We start from the raw sequence: 18,025 nt of genomic DNA, 5'->3' as shown, positions 1-18,025 counted from the left end.
TTTTTTTTTTTTTTTTTTTTTTTTTTTTTTTTTTTAATTCACAGTGCTCATCATCTGGTGGGGCTTTTAAATCTGAAGACGTGTCTTCCACCAGAACAGAAAACTTTTCTTGTATTATGTCTTTGGTTATTTCTTCACTTCTATAGTTTTTGTCCTGTTTCTAGAATCCTGATTAGCCAGTTACTGACCCATAATCTCTATTTTTTTTTTTTATCACATTTGCTATCTTGTCAGTTTGTGCAATATTTTGACAGATTTCTTGGCATTTTCCAGATCTCCATTTGTCGTCCATAGTGTATTCAATTATTCAGATTATCCATTGAATTTCTTATTTAAATATTATGTTTTTCTATTTCCAATAATTCCTTTTTGTTTTCTGAACAATTTAAGAAAAATAGCACCTTGTTTTTGATTATTGCATATGTTGTTCTCTTGAAACTTTCTTGAAACTAATTGAATTTTTAAACAAAATTATTTTGTTTTTTGAATAATCTTTGTTTCCTATAAGATAAATTGTTCCCCCTTCTTTGTTTTCATCATTTCCTTAAATATTTAGTAATTCTTAGAACGTGTCTCCACTATGTATTCTTAGGAGTTGATAAGTCCTAAAATTTAAGAGAGTTTAAAAATTTGGTTTTATTTTAGTGACAATCTTTTAAAATATCAATTGCAGATTCTAAAGCACCTAATATGGCAAACATGTCAGAACCCACATTTGCATTTGTGTTTACTATGGCATTCAAGTCCTGTGTTGGACAAATGACATGAGAGCCCAATATATGGATGACGATTTGAACAGACAGACAAGTCTGAGGAGGATTAAATCCTTATACGGTGCCTGGGCTTGGGTTTGAAAAATGTGGCTTCATTGTTTTTCGCTCATGGATAAAGTGACTACATAACTTATTACTCAAGCTAGGATATTTTTGAGAGTGAAAGGAAAAGTGTTAATAATTGTATGGAGATTATAACATAAACTGAACAGTCTGAGCCACCCAGGATAACTGGTCATCCTATTTAAGGCTGAGCTGCCTTACTTTTTACAGTTTTCTCCTTGGCAGCTGTTGCAGAAGTCCAGAATTGTCTCTAGCTCTACTCTGCTTCTACCTCAATAAAGGACCCCCCCTCTAGGCAGAATACTCCCCTTCTTCAGGGAGAAATTCTTCTGGCTTTAACAGGAAGGCAAAAGCCACTAAATTGTTAGCTGATCTGCAGGCACGGGTGAGGGGTGTGGGGAACATTTGCCTCATTGGTTCAGCTGTTCCAAATGCAGTTCTTTTAATTAATTGCTCCATGGTTTCTCACTCCCCACCCTGCCACCTCTGCCTACCTCTCCAGCTTTGCGTTTGTTGAGCTTGGAACTTGTCCAGGACTTCCTTGAAGCTTCCTTAGTTCTTATTTCACTGTCATTCTAGTCTCATGTAATTTGTGTCATCCAGGAATTCCTCCATGTCTAGGCTATGTTGCATTCTACTTTTCTTGAACAGTTTTTGTTTTATTATTTTAAAACACATCTTTTCTATAATTTCTATAGGATCTTTGTAGGAAAGGAAGGGAGAGATCTGTGCTCAGAACATCATAATTAACCAGAACTCCTTGTTCTGTAATTTTGAATTTGTCTCGGAATATGGATGTATCTGCTCTCCTGGGTGCATACATTACCTCGAAGTAAACAGTGGGAAAAACCCATGCAGGAGACAGCTGCCTTATAATATGTCCTCTCCTTTCCTAAATATACCCTACACTCCATGAAGAAATCGATTCTCAGGAGAGAATTTTCTTAATTAGAACTCCACTCACTCTTTAGTTAACTGTCTTTTTAACTTATACTTATCCTGTATTACAGAAAGAATAGTTAAGTGGTTCAAAATAGAAGACTTTTTTCTCCTAATGTTCTTTGGCTATATCAGAAAACAGCCAGAATTTTTTTTTTTAAATTAAACATTTGTTGAGAAGCTATTAAAATGGTGGGCTAAGTAACACAGGAAAGTATAGCAAACTAATTTCTGTGCTCATTGTGTTAATTACCCAGTGGAGTTGCAAATATATGCAAGGAAAATTAGGGGAAAAAGAGGAAAACAGAGATAAGGTAGATGTCAGTACCTAAATACCAAGTCAGAGACTGGGCCTTCAGAGTCATGAATTCACAGGTTGAGAACTCTCTGTGGGATTAGGAGCTCAGGGAAGCCTTTTTATGTCTGCAGGACATACTTTGACCTTTGAAGAAAATGTAGAATTTGGACTGGTGAACAAGAGAGGCAAAATAATTGAGGTGAAGAGTATGTTATAGCCAAGAGGCAGAGCCTGCTGTACTCAGTATTTGGTGGGTGAGTCAGAAAACTGAGTACGGAGTGACAATATGGTAACAGTGCAGGAAGTAGTCAGTTAGTAAGAGAGCTGGGAGCTTACGAAGCAGCTAAGATAGTTGAATTATAGACTTGCCAGGAGATTTTGAGAATAAATACATGATTAGAGTTCTCCATAAGAAGTCTACAATGTGTTTAAAAAGTGTTTATAAATCCAATTTGTGAAGGATGAAGAGAGAATGATGGTGCAAAGACCAGATAGAAGATAATTAGTTAATTATATCTTTGGTGTTTATTAAAAAGTTACTATTTTGTTGTTATAAAGTTAACAGAAGTCTTTGGAAGTAAAGTAGTTGACAATATCACCAATTGTTTTACACCAACATGTACTTAGTAATTGATAGGGTTTAGCTCTGTGTCCCCACCTAAATCTCATCTTGTAGCTCCTATATTTCCCACCTATTGTTGGAGGGACCCAGTGGGAGATAATTGAATCATAGGGCGGGCCTTTCCCATGTTGTTCTCATGATAGTGAATAAGTCTCATCAGATCTGATGGTTTTAAAAATAGGAGTTTCCATGCATAAGCTCTCTCTCTCTTTGCCTGCCACCATCCTGGTAAACTGTGACTGCTCCTCCTTGCCTTCTGCCATGATTGTGAGGCCTCCCCAGCCATGTGGAAATATAAGTCCATTAAACCTCTTTTTCTTTATAAACTGCCCAATCTTGGATATGTCTTTATCAGAAGTGTGAAAATGACTAATATAGTAAATTGGTACTGGTAGAGTGGAGCACTGCTAAATCACCCAGTCTTTTGGGTATGTCTTTATCAGCAGTGTAAAAACAAACTAATATGGTAATAAACCAAAATTTTAATGAACTTAAGCTTTAAAATCAGCCTTCTTAAAGTTTGTTCCAAAATTTTTTGTAATGCCTGGGCATCCTGAGACTAAGGAATATAGTTTTCTCATATCATGCCCCATAGAAATTCTAAAGAAACTTATTCTTTAAAGATGTGTGTGTGTGTGTGTGTGTGTGTGTGTGTGCGTGCGCGCACATGCATGCGTGCATGCACATGCGCATATGGCCAAAATTATGTAAAGATGCACCGGTGGGCATAAGCACCACACTTATTGTATGCTGTGGTGCCTAATTCATTAGAAAGACTACAGACTTTTGGCAGATGACAAGAAAATGTGTAAGACCCACATTTTAAAATAGATTTTAAAAGCATTTTTATTTATGTTAATGATGGAACCTAAGAAGAAATAGAAGAACTCCATCATCATAACTAAAGTTCTTCTGGAAGCAATGAGTCAATCAAGATGATGGTACTGTCTCTGAAAGTCAATATCATATCAGATTTGGGTTTGCAGAATTAAATTTATAAAAACTCCAGATAGAGTGAGGTACTGTAGTTCCAGCCTCTCTGTGCATCTTTGTTGTGCCAATCACTGTGGGAATTACAGAGTAGTTAAAGATAGGGTTCTTGTACTCTAAGAGCTTGCCATTGAGTAGGGGCATAGGAGCCAAATTTTATTATAATCTCAGAGTTGAAGATTTTTATGTTGTCAGCATATACTAACAGAATGGTCAAATAAAGCAACACACTTACCACATTTCTTTACTTCCATCTGGTGAGAAACACAGGCATCTTGTTGATTTTCTGAAGCATCTCTCCGGTTGTCTTCTGCCTTGATAAAGTGCTGCTTTGGATTTTTTTGTAATCACAGCATTGGATGGACCCAGGCCTGAGGAGGTAGGTGAGTGATCACATCTTGCCAGATCTAAGGTAAATTTGGGGTCCTTCTTTGGACACTTTTTGGGTTTGTTGAGCAGTCAAGGTGGGTTCTCCAAAAACCCACTGGTATCCACTATTGCATTGTCTGGGAAAGCAAAAGAGCAGTGGCCAGTGGTTACTGTATAAACACTTAGGCTTTTAAAAACAGGACATTATGTTTCCTTGTCTAGAACTCAGGGTGTTTGATTGGCACTCAGAGAATCCATTCATTTATATATTTAACAAATATTGGTTGGGCATTCCCATGTGCCAGGTACCAAGGACAGATAATAACCAAGACACAATAATATCCACCAGTAGCTTTCGGCAGATGTAAGAGGCAGACGGAGGTTGTGTAGTGAAGATATATTGTTTCTGTTTATCTAGTATCCTTTTTTGTTGTTGTTTTTTCTGTTTGTTTTTGGTAATAAGATTCTCTTTCCTATAAGGAAGTTCTCTTTTGCAATTCCAAGTGGTTTTGGGAAGGGTGGCAATCATAGAAGTTCACTTCTACTTCCCATGATCCTGTGGTGGGGAGCAGGTAACAGACTTCATCTCCATGCCTGTGGCTACAGTGATTAGCCCAGGAATAAACCTGCAAACCAAAGCAAGCTCAATGAGAGTAGTTCCCTGGGGTTTGCTGTGTGGCTGCTGGGAGGTATCAGCTCTGTTTCCTTGGAGGCCGTTGTGATGATGTAAACTCAGTACCCTCAAAGCCAGGCTCTCCCCAGCACTCTCTTCCCTCTTCTAGTTTCTGCTGCATAGAGGATAAGACCCACAGAGAGTGAAGCAGAGCCAGTAGGTAGAGAAAAGGTGAAAGAGAATGAGGAGAAACCAAGAGAGAATGTAAACTGGCCACATACTTTGAATCCAGTTTTACCCTGGCCATTGCGGATACCTGAGCCAATAGATTACCTACTTTTCTTAGCTTGAGTTGCTTCTCCGTCACACATAATCAAAAGAGTCTTAGAGAACACATAATATAACAATCGCTGATTGTAGTTAACATAGCTGCTGGGTGATCCAACCCTCATCTGGTCTCGTGGGGGTAAGGGAGGCCTCTCTGAAAGCAGTGTTATCTAAGCTGTGGCCCAGTAGCTTTCCAAGAAAACTGGAGCTGGAGGAGCGGGGAATGTGAAAGTTGAAGAGTTCCAGGCAAAAGGAACATCTCATGCAAATACCTGGGAAAAAAGAGATAAAATGGCACATTTTGGGAACTACAGGGACTCCGGGATGCTTAGAATGGAGCGTGCATAGTCTAGCTAAATGGCATTGAACAACACTAAAAGACTGCGTGTTCTAGGCCTTCATGGGGCAGAGATAGGTGAGACAGTCGTCTCCACCCACAGGGAACCTGTGATTTCCCCAGGAATATTGTATATAAATATCTACAAAGTTAACAACATACATTCACATAAGATGATATATCAGATATCTGACTGTAAGGTGGACAAGAGCTGTAAGAATTCAAAGAAGACAGCCGAGATTGGTGATTGCAGAAAGGAGCAAGCAATGGGCTGGCCTGAGCACAGGGCAAGGTGTGTATGGGTGTGGGGTTCAGTGCAGAGCAGAGCTGGTTTGGGGACCAGTGAGGACAATGGCTAAAAGTTCAGCAGGATTAAGTTGGAGAATAGTAGAAAGTAAGCTTGGAATGGTTGTGTGTGGAGGGCCTGGGCATCAAGAGACTGTAAGCTTCATGCTGAAGGCAATGAGGAGCCATTACTAGCTTTTGAAGATCAGGAGGGATGAGGCATTCAGTGAGTCAGGTTAGGATTGACATGGCAATGGCATGCAGAGTGATCTGGGCCAACTGGGGTCAGGAGGCCAGTGGCAACTTGTTTATGGCCTGCACCAGGGCAGTAGCAGGGACAATGAGAAAGGATGGAAAAGAAACCCTTATGAAGACAAAAGAAGGGATGGACTTGAGTTCCTGGATGTGGAGAAGAAAGGAGAAGGATGAGCAGGGCTGCCCATGGGTCAGACAGCACAGCCTCTTGTTATCCCGCCGAGATGGGCTGTGTCACCTTGATCCCTGCCTGCCACGTGGGGTGCTCCACCACACTCATTCTCTGGGGAAATCTGCAGCTGCTGCCACAGTGGTGGCAGCAGCCTTGCCACAGGACAGGGATGGATGACAGAAGTGATTATGCAGCGATGCATAACAATTGAATTGCTATAGGTTACACCTCCTGTGTCAGTATGCAGAACCGGTTTGACTGAATTCAGTGAAAAGAACACCTGAATTCAGGAAGACAACACATTTTCTGAAGTGTCAGCATGACACCAAGGACCCTGCCTGAAATGCTTCAACTTTCTTAAAAAAAACCAAAAAACAGCTCTATTGTTACTCAGACAAATCAGAATAGTCAACTGGTAGCACGCCAGGCTCCCAAGGCCAGCTCACTCACTATCCTGTTATGGGCCAGTTAGCTCCCCACAGACTTCCCCCAGTAGTGTCAGGGCAACCAGTGTACACTTGAGGGCCTATAAGTGCCTTGAAGTTACCAGTGCTGGGGCTACTGAAACGGATGGAATAGGATTCCAGCCTCAGGGTGCTGAAATTACTGGGAGCAAGCGTGGGTTGGTGGGGGGGCAGAAGGTCCTACTTTCAAATTCCAACTCTATCATTTAACTAGTTGCAGGAGTTCAATCTTGTTGACCTTCAATTTCCCCACCTGTAAAATGGGGATAATAGTACCTTGGGTGAAAAGAGATATTTATGTGTAAAGTGCTTAGTATAGTGAGTGACACATGTGTTTTCAACAAATGATGCCTATTTATCATACAAGGTGGGTGATGCAGTTCCTGAGGTGTGTGCATAATGCTATGGGAACACAGAGGGGGCACAGTTAGCCCAACTTTAAGAAGTTCTAGAAAGGCTGTCTGGAGGAGATGACACGTGAGTGGAGTATTGATGGTGGATAAAGATGGAAATAGGTGAGAGGAATTCCAGGCAGAGGACAAGCAGCACCTCCTGACAGAGGCAGGTTGCCACCCGAGGATTAGCTAAGGATGGGTAGCTAGCCCCGGGCCCACTGCTGCCCGGCTGGAACGGCAACTTCTAACTTGTGCCTTGCTGAGTGTGAGTCCGACTTTCACCCTGGGATCCAGGACCTGCAGAACAATAGCTGGTGACACTGGTTATGTTTCCTACAGTTGTTTATACTCAGCCAGGGAAGCAGCTCTGTGCTTCCTCGAACAGCAAAGTAGCCCGAGTCTGTCTTTGCTACTCGCAGTCATCCCACTGGACTCCTGAGAGCAAGGGGAAGCATGTGGAAATTGTCTAGGGAATGTCCCCTAGTTGCCTGACGTAGATTTAAAAACCGGAAATAGGGCAATTAGTAAAATGTCCTGGTGCTCACAGATCATGGCTCTCTCTAGGCCAGGAAAGCAGCTCCCTTCTTTTATGTATGTCTTGCTATTGATGCCCTTTAGATGGTTTCTTCGGGACCACATTGTTATGCCCAAGTTCTAGATGGGGCAATTAAATACAGACAGTCAGGCTGTTATTTTAGTTGCCTGTGGAAACAGAATTTACAGAGCTCACTTGTCCTTTTCAGTTTTCCCCTAATGGAGCCGTTTCCTCCTTTCACCTTGGGGGAAGCAGCGCCTTGGTGGTGGAGGGAGCCTCTCACTGGGCTGGCTTTTGCAGGGGCCATGGCGTCCCTCTGGATGAAAGGCTCAGCGGAACTCTAAGTCATTATCGTGATCAAGGACGAAGGAACCGTTTCAGCGTGTAAATGCAGATGCTCTCTTGGTTTCTGTGATAGATGTGTTCCCAGTGCCAGTGCAGCAGTGTGTTGAATTCTTTTTAAAATCTGAAAGACCTGCAGGCTCTTCTCTCCTTTTCGTAAATCCATTTCCCCGTTGAGATGAAAAATGTAATACTTTTCAGCTTACTTTAGACTTTCTTCAAAAGTATTTCTGGAAAAGGATCCTTCATGTGGAGCATATGAAAACTGTCAGAGCATAGGAGAAAGGGAGGTTTTAAAAACACACTAATGGACAGCCATTATGCCGTGGGGAGTTCCCCTGGAGGGCAGAAAAATACAAGCTGGGGAAGTCGGGGTGGGAGTGAGTGGGGAGCGGAGCATAGAGCCTATGGGTTAACAGACGAGCACAGTCCAGAGATAGAAAAAACTGGGTGTGTACGTTAGTCCCCTTATCTGTGGTTTCACTTTTCACAGTTTCAGTTACACGTGGTCAACCAAGTCTGAAAATAGGTGAGTACAGTATAATAAGATATTTTGGTGGGGGGGGGGGAGAGAGAGAGAGAGAGAAAGAAAGAGAGAGCAAGACTCCATTCACATAACTTTTATTACAGCATATTGTTATGGTTGTTCTATTTTATTAGTTGTTGTTGTTCATTGCTTACTGTGCCTAATTTATAAATCACAATTTCTCATAGGTGTGTAGTAGTCAGCATGGGGTTCAGTACTATCCTCACCTTCAGGTTTCCACTGGGGGTCTTGGAGTGCATCCCCTGCAGATAAGAGGCGACTATTGTAATAAGATGTGAAAACAAGAATGGCCAAAATAAAGGACACTGTCAAGGTTTCCCTTTCTGAGTGCCAGAGAACATCAGTTTTGTAGTCTGACAGGCGGAGTTCAAATGCTGACTTATGCATTTGCTAGCCATGACATTGGACAAATTAGGTTTTGTGTGATTCAGTTTCCTTGCCCAGAAAATTGTCATAAAAATGGCTTCTTCGTAGGGTTTCGAGCTAATTAAATGAAGTCATGTATGTAGAGTGTCCATCTTGTTCTCTAGTATACAGTAAATATTCAGTAAGTGCTAGCTTTTCTTCTTATTATTATAGTAATTATTGCTGGCATGAGGAGATAGGTGGCATCATGGATGGCTTTCGAGGAGGTGGCCAGTCTCAATTTCCATCCAAGTAAGTATGTGCATACCTTTCATCTAGCTGACTGGCACCCTTCTCTCTGGTAGGCAGCAGGTTAGCACACCGAATCCCATCACCAAGGTGTCCCGGCATACATCCTGGGCTCCTCTGTGAAGTATTTGCCATGGCCTCGAGCCCCTCAGGTTGAGTGCACTTGTCTGCAAAGGGCTGTGTTCTACAGCAACGGGGGACACATGAAGGAAGTCTTGTGATTCATTTTTCATTTCATCATTACTTGCCTTGCCTCTATGCCAAGACTGGGAAGCAATGGGCCAGAGGTTTGGGCTATGAGCAATTCTGAATCATGTGGAGACTATGAAGGAAAACGAGAAGTTTAAAAATACTTCATAGGAAAGAAATGGTAAACAACATGGTTTCTTTTGAACTTTCCCAATTCAATTTCTGGTGTCATAAACCTCTGTAGGGGTGGCTAAGGGCTGGGACAAAGGCATGTCTGTTGCAGACGTCCCCATAACTCCCCAAGCAAATCTCTTTCTTCCCCTCCTAAATAATTCCAGAACATTACATGGCATTAACAAGTTTCCCAGGACAGGAACTTCTAGTTTATTACTTGCTCACATTGTCATCAGAAATTAATTTTGTCCCTGAAAGACAAATTGGCCGGTAGCTTACGAAGTTAAATGGAAAGAACAAGTGCGCATCTGTTTCTTCTGCATTTTGTCTCCTTGGTGTCTTACATATAAATGAATCAGAGTGTTCAAACTTAAATTAAGATCTTTGGCTAGATAAACAGTTAAAACTGGTTCCCATAGCTACCTCTCACACATAGCTGTGATTGCATTATAATCCCCTAGTAATCAGCTCTAAATGAAAGAAAGATGATAAGGGTGCTCTTTTCAGTTTTCAGTACTGATTTTTATTAGCTCTCAATCAGTCCGGGACTACTCTGTCTTTCATCACATTGTGGTAGTGTTTGTAGAATCATTAGAGTAATAAAGTGTAAATCTTACTGAGGTGCATTTTTCTTGAGGTGTTTTATATAACGAAAACTCTGAAGATTACACTGGTTGGTACAAGGAAGATTTGTTTCTGCGACGAAAGTAAGAATGTAACGTATGCTATATTCATTTAATCTTTACCAGAGTCAAAACCTAATGAATTATCCGGCCTAGGTAAAGCAACCGCCGTAAAAAGCTCTTGGACTTAACGCGGCCAAGTATTGCCCTAATATAGATTTGCATGTTTTTAGCTGGTTTCTAATTTGCCTTGTTATCCTTCTTCAATACTCTTCCAGTGTAAAGCCCTCACATCTACAAGTGCATTACCCACAAAACCACAAGCTTTGCTAGTCCCAGGGTGATTTCTTTAGCAAACGACTGTAATCCAATAAAACATCGTGTCCCACCAACATTGAAGTATTTATTGCAGAATAAATTTCAGTTTTAAAAAGTGTGCTTGCCCCTCTTCATTCTCATATAGAGTGACCAGTCCTCTTAGCTTCCTTTGGGCCGGGGATCACTAAGTGGGGAAAAGCAGCAACTGGAGATAACAGCTCTCTGATGCCTCTCTGCATTTGTTCTGGATTTTTCTAGGCCTGTCCAAGAGATGGTAGTATGGAAAAGAACTGTGAATTTTCCAAAATGTGGGATTTTTCAGATTTTGCAGGTGTGCTACACATTTGCAATTAACAGAATACTTAATCCTGACGTGCCTTTCCCTTCCCGTAGGCTTTATTATAGCTGGAATATGTGACAATGCATCATACCTATAAAAATGCCTGCTTGTTTTAAATGTTGGATTTTATGCATTTTATATTTATATTAGGATGAGCGTGTCCTTATATTTTAGTGACAGACATTTACACTTGTCCACAGGGTAAGAAACAATATAATGTAGCAGTATGTAGTCTCCGCAAGAGCTTATAGAAATGCGGTGGTTTTATATTTAATTTTAAATTACTATTTTTTAAAGAAAGATTTTGCCTGAGATAATTATTACAGTTCTCATGCTCATATGGTGATAATGTGCATCTTTGCAATAAGCAGAGTGTCTGAAAGATTCAAGTAGTCAGAGAGTCAGCTGGTGGCACTGTGAAGATTTTTGCCAGGTATCTTTTTGGTTTATACCATTATATGTAAAAATATGTGTAGGATTTGACCTGCAGATAGAATTTTTAGACAGCAAGAGGAAGAAATCACTTGATTAGAATGCATCAAAATGATAAAGGAAATTTTGTTTTCAGGGTTTTTTTTTTTAACCCTTATATACCCTTGAAAGAGACTTCACATGTTATTTACTACTTATATTTTAAAATGTAAAAGCCTGAATACACACATTGGTTATCTCTCTCTTTTTTTTAAAGAAAGCAAATAAAATATTTTGCTGATGATGGCGCTTTTTGTATCTGTTTGCATGTTGGTACTTAAATGCAATATGTCTGGAAGATGTTGCTATTTCACACTACACGCACAAGAAAGAGTAAATTGTAGGTCCTGATTATCAACAGATAACAAGACATACTGTATATAAATAAGTGCTCAGCATCAAAACCCATTATTGGATTAGCTATATAATCATGTCTGAGGCTGTAAGTCTGTGCTGACAAATGAACACTTTTCATTTGGCTCAAGGTCCTCATCAGCAACGGAACTAATTTTACATTCTCACCCATTAAGTGAATAAGATGTGGAAAAAGCTGTCTGCTTTTTGAAGTGTAAATTTGCTGCTACAGGCTGTGCAGACCAAAGCGCTTTTGAAGCAGGCAAATGAGATCATCTCTAGGGACATGTGAACCTCACAAAGTTTAGGTCATTTCTGTTGAAGGGATGGGGCGTGCGTATGTGTGTTCACCAACGTTCATGCGGTGTAGGTCGCTATGTACCTTGGGCTGCATGGGTGTTCTTGGACATAAGATGATGAACGATTTGTATAAACCTGGGAGAGAATTGCGAGCACTGTCTTCCTGTTCTCTAGAAACCAAGGACCCAGAGAATCTCTGTGAAGCCTGAGACGGAACCATCAGGGGTTAGCTTGTTAGACAGTCAGGATCTCAGCCCTCTGAGAAGAATAACCAACCCTGCGAAGGAGCAACAGTGGCTCTGCACCTTAGTTGTTCTTGGTGACTTTAATTCATCTCTACACTCATGACTCCACGTTTAAATCTCTAGAGCAGACCTCTCCTTAGAGCTCCAGATCCTTAGATGTAACTGTCTACTTGGTATATCTATCTGGATGGTTCACACATATCTCAAACTTAACATTGCCCAAATAAAACCATGGGAGTCTTCCCAAAAACATGTCTCTAACTCCCACTTCCTCTTCCTCTCCTAAACTACATCAACATCTTCCTCCTTGCTCAAGCCAGAAACTGAAGTGTCATCCTTGTGTCACCCATTTTCCTCGCCAGTGAAATACAATCTATCAGCAGTCATGCTGGTTTTATCAACACAATCTCTCCTGGGACACCTAGCCCAGGCCCACATCAACTATCACCTTGGCAGCAGTGACCCTAGTCTCCCAGATCTTGCCTCTGCACCTTCATGCCAATCACCCCTTCTTCCCATCCATACTTAGCAGAAACTAATCTTAAAATGTGGGTGTTATGGGTTGAATTATGTCCCCACCCCAAAATTATATGAAGTTGTAACCGCTAGTACCTTAGAATGTATCCATATTTGGAAATAGGGTTGTTGCAGACGTAATTAGTTAAGATGAAGTCATGCGGAATTAGAGTGGGCTCCTATCCAATATGACTGCTGTCCTTATAAAAAGAATGCCACTTGGAAAGAAAGAGGCTTGTACAGAGAAAAGATGATGTGAAGGAACAGTTAAGCACCGTCTGCAAGTAGTGCCAAAGATTGCCAGCCAACCACCAGCAGCTAGGAGAGGGGCCTGAAACTGATCTTCCCTTGGAGGCCGCAGGAGGAAATGACACTGCCAACACCTGGATCTTGATTTCTAGCCTCCAGAGCAATGAGACAGTAAATTTCTCCTGTTTAAGTCACAGCCTTGGTATTTTGTTATGGCAGCCCTAGCTAACTAATACAGTTGGAATCATGTCCCTTCACTTTACTTAAAGGCCTGAAGGCTTCTCATTTCATTCAGAATCAAACTCGAATGCCTCCTATCGTGACCTATAAAACTCTTCGTGATCTGGCTCTGGCCAGCTTCTCCAGTTTCACCTCCCACTCATGCTTCCCTCCTTATCTTCAGCCACACTGGCAACTCTCTGTTCCTTGGTCACGCCGAATGCTGTCTTTCCCAGACCCTGCACACACTGTGTCCTCTACTTGGAGTGCCCACCACCTCCTCCGCTCCCTTTGTGTGGCTAACATCTCATCCTTAGGGTCTTAATTTACATATCACCATTCCCCACTCCTGCTGTTATGCTCTGCCTTAGCCCTATTTTTCTTTTATAATTATCATTAAATGTGTTTCTTTTATATTCTTGCATACTTTCTTTCTTTGGTCTAGTCTCTGAGGTCCACGAGACACATCGTTCTGATTCATCAGTGTATCTCTTGTGCCTAATACAGTGCCTGGCACCCCCTGGATGTTCCATAAACATGTGTTCAGTGGGTGAATGAATGGAAGGTGTCTAGGAAGCCCCTCTCCTCAAGTCTCATGGCTGCTGAATTTATTGTCACATAAGCCTTATCTTTATGGTGACTGTTTGGAAAAGGATGAATTTTACATGGGAAGCGTACTTTGATTTCTCCTTAGGTTGGAAATGTCCAGATCACTTCACATCCTTAAGGTTTTATGTCTAGAATTGGGGGACCTGACCAAGAATCTAGGTGTAGCAATACCACAGGAGAAATGGGTGGTGGGTCAGGTCTTTGCCCATTAATTGCACCAAGGTACTTGCGAATCTTCTCCCATAAAAAAATGTGGCCTCTTGGCAGGCCAAAGAGTACACTGCTGTATAGAAATACTCCCTGGTCTCAGCTTTGCCAAGTTGAAAAATAGGAAGTTGTGTGGGTGAGTATGGGGGAGACTGCTAGCTATCCACCAAAATCTGTTTTTCTTTCTTCCCAGGCACACAATTAAATTATATATCCCAGCACCCCAGCAGTTAGGTGTGGTCACACGACTGAGTTCTCTCCAGAGGTTTGTGGGCAGAAGTGCTGGGTACTATTTTCAGGCCCAGCCCACTGAAAACCTCCCACATGCACTGCCCATGATCTTTTCCCTCTGGTTGGTGGGGCTGTCAATGCCTAGGGCAACCCTAGAAACCGTGGTTGAAAATGGAAAACCACCATCAGCCTGGATCTCTGAAGACTGTATGGAGAAAACCCTCCCTTCAGCCCTGAACTGATCAGGTGATCCTGGTGAGCACTTCATATGAAGCCACTGCAATTTCAGGGACTGTCTGTAACTGCAGGCTAGTCAATCGTAACAGCATCATGACCTCTTTTTTAGGAAGCTGACATTCATGAGAGGGGTGAAACCAGCAGACACCGAGTTGCTGACAAGGCCGGCTAAAGGAGACGAGCTTGAGGAGGGAGGGGAGTGAATTGTTAGAACTGACTCAGGCAGGAACCTCTTCTCTCTCATGCACTGCACAAAAAGGGTTTTGGAAAGAAATCAGGTAATAACTCATTCTTTTAACACTCTGTGAGACAAGAGAGATCAAGGAAAAGATGACATCTGTGAGTGTCTCACCGTGTTCTACTACAATCCCTGGATGCTGTGCCACTCCCAATTAGCCCTGTGTCCTTTCTGGCCATGACCCCTCTTGAAACCATGGCAAAAGCTTTTAAGCCAACAATAGGGAGATAAAATTTGTGAGGTGAGCACTCAGGGCCTAGAAGGGGAAGAAAGGACAAGTAAACTTTGAATGATATTCTGATAAGTTTGGTATCTTCTGAATGGTTATATCTGCCGGGAGAGTGGTGACTGTGTCTTATTGATCCTTGTATCTATCCCAGTCCAGGGCTTGGTAGATCTTATGTGCTTAATGAATGTTTGAAAAATGAATTAATACATTATCTCATTTGAATGTCACAAAAACCTTGTGAGGAGATAAGACTTTATTGCAAACATTGCTGTTTGCCTAACGGGGTCTGAACAATTCCTGTTTCATTTTCCTCTTTCTAGTACATGGGAGACTACACTTTCAGTTGGGAAGGGCCACTCACTGGTTCTGTCCAAAGAAGTGTGAGGGAAAGTGACCTCTCCAGCTTCTCCCTCTGCTTCGGGAGTAAACCTGAGGCCTTGTGCTGATGAAGTGGAGCCTCTGTCAGTCTGATCCTGAGTCACTCTGTGGAAAAAGAAAGAGCCCTTCATTGACTTGTGCTGGGCATGTAGTGTGAGCAAGAGATAAGTTTCTATTGGGTTAAGCCATCATGCATGTTACACTCTAGCATGGCCTAGCCTGTGCAAACTAACACACTTACCCAATGGCAACTTTCCCATCTTCATTTTACATGCACAGAACTTCAAATTTTATCAGTTCTTCTCTGGATGGCCATCTGCTCCACAGGAGGCCAGGCCTCTCCCAGTCTCAGGGGTGAAATGTGGTTGGTCTCAGACGATCATGGTGACCTTGATCCACTTAGCCAGTGATGATTTTAGGGGTAGATGTGTAAGCTGGGTCTGGCCAAGATGACATCTGGGGAACTCTGTTGGGGAAACTTTTGGGGAAATTTTTTCTTACACATAGACCAGGAGACAAGAATACTTCCTTTTTGTGCCCAAGGGCATTATTTTGGGAGGACATGAGGCTTGGAGCTGCTACAACTGTCCTGTGGCTGTAAGGGGAGATGCCAACACATAGAAGGTGGCAGACTGGGAAAAGACATAATTCTCTTTAGATTTTTTTTTAAGTTGAGAATTCTATTTTTTTTTTTTTTTTTTTTTTGAGACGGAGTTTCGCTCTTGTTGCCCAGGCTGGAGTGCAATGGCGCGATCTTGGCTCACCGCAACCTCCGCCTCCTGGGTTCAGGCAATTCTCCTGCCTCAGCCTCCTGAGTAGCTGGGACTACAGGCACGCGCCACCATGCCCAGCTGATTTTTTGTATTTTTAGTAGAGACGGGGTTTCACCATGTTGACCAGGATGGTCTCGATCTCTTGACCTCGTGATCCACCCGCCTCGGCCTCCCAAAGTGCTGGGATTACAGGCGTGAGCCACCGCGCCCGGCCTTAAGTTGAGAATTCTGTTTCTTGTACCTCAGAGCAACCAAGCAGTTATCTCCAATTTATCAAGGAGAAAAATGAAGTTCAGAGAGTATAAATGACCTGCCCAAAGCCTCTTGGCTTGTAAGTAGGAATCAGGTCTTCTAACTTGGAGTTTTCCTCTCTTTGCGTTATTTCAGGGACAGCAATAGTTTTTTCTCATCTCCAAACAACAGACTGGATGTACCTGCCTGGAGAGTTGTGTTGGGAAGGGTTTTAAGACCACATCCAAAAAGAAAGAGGGTTTGGGTTGATTAGTGAGTTTATGGGCATAAGGTAGGACTGTGCTTTTCCTCATGACTGTAGTATCCCACGGTATTTCTGGATTATCTTGACTGTGGGAGGGATGGTGTAATAGTTATCTACTACTGAGTAACAAATTTAGCAGCTTTAAAAAAAAAAACAACAGGCATTTACCATCTCACAGTCTCTGTGGGATGTGGAAATACAGACGTGGATTAGCTGAGAGCTTCTGTCTCAACGTTGGCTATGTGGTGGTGATCAATATGGAGCTAGAACTGCGTCCTTGTCTGTATCCTCAGCTAGGGGAAGTATGTACTTCCATGCCCACTGTGCGGTTATTGGTGGGATTGTGTTTCTCACGGGCTCTGGGACAAAGGGCCTTGGTTTTTCATTGGCTGTTCCTTAGGTTCTTGCCACCTGGAGCTCATCACGGGACAGCTTGCCCTGTGGCAGCTGCTTTCCTTAGTGTGAGCCAGCAGGTGAGAGAGGGCTTCCAGGAGAGAAGCCATAGCCTTTCTGCAGCCCAACCTCAGAAGGGCCATCCCATCGCTTGTACAGTGTTGCGACAGATGGAAAACACATGTGGTGACTTCTTCTGTTACCATTTCTGTCATTGTCATGGTTGGCTATTTTGCCTCAAAAATTGTGATTTCTCTTCTCGAAGCTCATTCTCTTTCTGTGCATTTGAGCAATAGTACGAGGGCATGCCTCATGTCCTCTTTCCATGTCAAGGGCTTAAGCTTATTATAATTAGGAATTTTCGTTCATAATAACAGATAATCTTACAAAAGAGTACCCCAGGCAGTGACTGCCGGTGGCATTGGTGTGCTCCCTCTCACTCCTGTCCAATCCCGGTCCTATCACACATGTGCCTGTTTTGAAATCGAACGTGACCAAGGCTCCCTTCGCTGACTCTCTGGCCTCCTTCCCATGCAGGACATGGCTGGAGGCTGAACTTAAATCCTTTCTGCCTCTGGGAATTTGCCTGTTGAGGGAGGGCACAAGAAAGGAAAGGAGAAAGAAAGCTACCTGTGAGGGCAAGTTCCATCCTTTAATGTCCAGTGCTTCCTTAGGCACCAGACACACAGTTTGGGGAGAAAAAGAAACTCTTTCAGAGACTCCAGATAAGAAAAAGATTGAAGTTGAATGGGTTAATGTTAATCAAGGGGGCTGAACAGTTGTGGGACTTTTACTAGCCTATCAGGGTGGATAAGACGAGGGGAAGAAAACTGGACTTTCAATAAAGGGAGGCAGATTAAATTAATCATGACAGGAAAATGAGCAAGAAATGCTTTCACATTGTTATTTAATAAGAAAAATGTGTAATTAACTGATAAAAATAGTTTTTGCAAGAAGCAGGCAGTTAAATAGTTTATAAAGCCAGCCAGGCCCAATCCTCAGCATCCCTGACTGTTAGCAATCAGAATGCTTTTTATATGGTGTCTTTCTTTGGAAACGCAAAACCATCTCACCACAGACATTACCTCATTTGCTTCACAGCCTAATGAATGCTTTATGGCTGAGAAATGGTGGAGGAGGCGACTGAGACGGAAGAGATGAAGAAACTGAGGCACACGGAGACACGGACGTGGCGTTCCCAGCAGTGCTCAGGTTTTCTCCTTCCTAACCTCCTGCCCTCTTGTTGTGTTTTAGGC

This window comes from Cebus imitator, unplaced genomic scaffold (genome assembly GCF_001604975.1).
Source record: "Cebus imitator isolate Cc_AM_T3 unplaced genomic scaffold, Cebus_imitator-1.0 Scaffold286, whole genome shotgun sequence".
Taxonomy (NCBI): domain Eukaryota; kingdom Metazoa; phylum Chordata; class Mammalia; order Primates; family Cebidae; genus Cebus; species Cebus imitator.
This window is presented reverse-complemented; position numbering follows the sequence as displayed.